The sequence below is a fragment of the Lipotes vexillifer genome, unplaced genomic scaffold, assembly GCF_000442215.2.
Source record: "Lipotes vexillifer unplaced genomic scaffold, Lipotes_vexillifer_v1.1 scaffold914, whole genome shotgun sequence".
Lineage (NCBI taxonomy): Eukaryota > Metazoa > Chordata > Mammalia > Artiodactyla > Lipotidae > Lipotes > Lipotes vexillifer.
Genome location: NW_006780388.1, coordinates 3,382,244 through 3,386,084, shown reverse-complemented (window position 1 = coordinate 3,386,084; position 3,841 = coordinate 3,382,244).

The window sequence follows — 3,841 nt, the reverse complement described above, 5'->3', positions numbered from 1 at the left end:
ACATATAAGTGATATCATATGGTGTTTGTCTTTCTCTTTCTGACTTACTTCACTTAGTATGATAATCTCTAGGTCCAGCCATGTTGCTGCAAATGGCATTATGTCATTCCTTTTTGTGGCTGAGTAGTATTCCACTGTATATTTATATACCACATCTTCTTTATTCATTCATCTGTTGATGGACATCCAGGTTGTTTCCATGTCTTGGCTACTGTAAATAGTGCTGCAATGAACATTGGGGTGCATGTATCTTTTCAAATTATAGTTTTGTCTGGGTATATGCCCAGGAGTGGGATTGCTGGATCATATGGTAACTCTATTTTTAGTTTTCTGAGGAACCTCCAAACTGTTTTCCAGAGTGGTTGCACCAATTTACATTCCCACCAACAGTGTAGGAGGGTCTAGGGATTTATTCTTAAATAGGAAGGAAACAGTTGGGGGTCCCCGGAAAGCGGTGAATTAGAGAGTTAGAAACCAAAGTATAAAAACAAACCAAAACAAGTTATTCAAAGCTATTCAACTAACAATGGAGAGAATTAGAAGTTTAAGGAAACTCAGGGAGAAGATGCTGCTTTTGTGAAACAAGAACTACATACTGTGTGTTTTTTTAATATAAACTTATTTATTTATTTATTTTTGGCTGCGTTGTGTCTTTGTTGCTGTGCGCAGGCTTTCTCTAGTTGCGGTGAGCGGGGGCTACTCTTTGTTGCGATGCTCAAGCTCTAGGCGTGTGGGCTTCAGTAGTTGTGGCACACGGGCTCAGCAGTTGTGGCTCGCAGGCTCTTTAGGGCAGGCCCAGTAGTTGTGGCACACAGGTTTAGCTGCTCCGCGGCATGTGGGATCTTCCCGGACCAGGGCTCGAACCCATGTCCCCTGCATTGGTAGGCGGATACTTAACCACTGCGCCACCAGGGAAGTCCCACTGTGTTCTTTTAATATGAAATAGAGAACAACCAGGTGCCCCTGAAAATTAAAAATATAACAAATTAAACATTCCATAAAAGAGTTGGAAAATCAATTCAAGGAAACTTCTTAGAAAATGGAACAAAAAGACAAAGAAGGGGTCTTTCCTATTCTCTTGACAACCTGAAAAGAGAAGTGAGCTCAAGGTGGCCCCGTCCTGGCTGCACCAAGGGCTGTGCCTGGCCCAGCTGCCTGCCCTTCCCCGGGGCAAGCTCTCGGGAACAGCCAGACAGAAAAGCAAACAGTTGTGACTCAGGCATAAGCCGCCTCAGCTGCGGAGGTAGCTGTTACTGGAACGCCACGGAAGGCCAGCCGCCCGGAGCCCATGGGCTCCCAGGGAGCCATTGCATGTGAAGCCAAGCTCTGGAACAGCCCAGCATTTGGGAGAAGTTGTAAAGTTACAACCGTGGAGCCATCAGACACGGCTAGCCATTCTGGGTCACTCCAGGAGAGTTCCTGGGGTCACACTCTGAAAAAGTCCTGCTTTCTCCACAAGAGTGACGTCACACATCTCAAGAGACTGGAAACGAGGGAGGGGGCTCAGAATCCTCTACCCCCAGGGTGCAGGCGGAGTGGAGGTGTGCTTGGCATGCAGAGACTCAGAGCATGCACCCCAAGGTCCCTGCTGCAGGTAGACAGAGGGCAGTGTGCAAGAGGTTTCTGGGGAGTCAGCCCCGGAGGGAGGTCCTGCTTCTTCCCAGCCAGGCCCTGGCCTTGGCGAGTGGACCCCGCTTTCTCTGCCCTGAGCCCCCGGGGGCCGGGCTGCACTCACTCTCAGCCTTTAATTGCTGGTTAATCGCTCCCAGCTTCTTATCTTTTAACGGGCACCTCCACTGAGTTTACAATCACTACTAAGCTCCCGGGCCCCAAAGCCCCCATCCTCCCCAATTTCTCACACTGCCTGCTCCCCCAGCACAGCTGGACCCCACACTGCAGTCTCGTGCTACCCACCGTCAGTGTGCGGGCCCAGCTCCAAGACCCCGCCCCAGAGTGGCCGCCTCGGGCCCTGCCTGGCTCCAGCTGCTATGGATCGGGCTCAGGAAGCCCACACTCAGGTGGGACTAGCACGCAGGGAGTTTTATGAGGGTGGGGAGGAGGGCAGGACCGAGCAGAGGGAGAAGCTGGGCTGCCAGGCAGTCAAGGGCTCAGCCAATGCCACGTGGGGTTTGGGAGCAGGGAGGCCCTAGGCAGGAGGCTGGGGGGGTGCTTATATAACCTCCTGTCATCCGTTATGGGATACGGACGCCCGGAGGGGGCCTGGCCTTGGTGAGCGGCCTCCCAGCCGTCCCTTAGAGATGAAGGATGAGGGGCCTGCCCGCAGCCCTCCCAGCAGCGGGGCAGCCGGGTCTCCCCAAAGGGATGTGTGGAGGGCATCTCTGAAGGAGCCACCGCTGACCACACAGCGCGTCCCAGGGCTGCGGGAAGGTGAGTCGGCCTCTTGCTTCTGTTCCTGGACAGGCTGTGTGGCCAAGCCTGATTCCCACAGGCAGGGGTGCATGACCCACTTTGGGGGGACAGTCACTACAGGGGCACAGACTAGGGTGGTCGGCTACACACCTCCCCATGTGCCAGGGAAGGAAGGAGAAATGGAGTTCCAGGAACAAGGGGAGCAGCACAGGGAAGGGCCTTCCATGCACCCTGGGATCCCGTGATGGAGGGAACCCCAGGAGGAGGGGTGCCAGGGCCCACAGGAGGCCGTGGCACCCCTGTAGTGACGGTGGCTATGCAGCCAGTCATCCCTGGAGACCTGGGCGGGATGCCATGAACCAGGCCCCGGGTCACTCCCTCAACAGTTGCACCAACTTCCTGGCATGGCCCCATCTCCCCCCAGGCCCTGGAGGAAGTGGGGGCCGTGCAGATGGCCGGCCATTATGTCCTTCCCCCTGCTTCAGAGGGGGAGCTCCTAAATGCCCCAGACGGAAGGGGAGGGAGCTCAGGACCCTCCACTGCAGGGTAGTCAGCATCTCCCAGCACCTGTCACCATCCAGGTGTCACTGCTGAAATCTGTCTCTGTTTCCCACCCACCACAGCCCACCTGCAGGCGCGGCTCGGGGCTCAGGCCCCGGCGCCCTGGGAGGGGTCCCCACAGCTCAGCGCTGAGCCCGGCCTGGGGAGGAGTCTGGGAACTGCACTTTCCTCCACTCCGACCCCTCTCCAGCCGTTTACTCCAAAGCACCAGCCTTCCCGGGAGCCCTTGAGGGCAAGGCCGGGTCTCCAGTTTGTCTCTGGTCCCCGGGGGCTGGGGGGCTGGGCACGGAGTGGACACGTCTGGTGTTTGCACCACCCAGACGCCAACAGAAAACTGCCCAGGGGAGGGCGTCCGGCAGGCTGCGGCCACCAGGGGGCGGCAAAGAGCAAAGGCAGCTGCTCCTGGGAGTCCTTACCCTCCCCCATCTCCTGCCCCACGTTTTGTCTTTAAATTTGTTCAAATGTTGAATGAAACCTGGAATTTCAAAATCACATTGCTGTCAGAAGTGGAAAGCCAATATCACATTTCATGAGCAGAAAACCGACATTAAAGTGTGGAAAGTGGAAACAAAACATCTCTCGGCTCTGGGAGATGGGGGAACTGCCTGGCTCTCCAGCCCAGGGTGTGTCTGATGTGGGGGAGGGGAGAGAAACTGCCACTGTTCAGGGGGGAACCCCATTCCCTCTGGGCTCCAGCCTCCTGGCTGCAGATGCAGGGCAGGCAGGTCATGGGAGCCTCAGAAACTGGGTGCTGTGGGCCCTCAGCAAGGCTCTTGACCTCTCTGAGCCTGGGCTTTTCTGTCTCAAAATGAGGGGCGATGTCTGCCCCTGGGGCATGGGAGGTGCAGGAGAGCTCAGGTCCTGCCTGGCCAGCCAGGCAGGAGGAAGACCAGGCTGTCGTGCTCGGAGA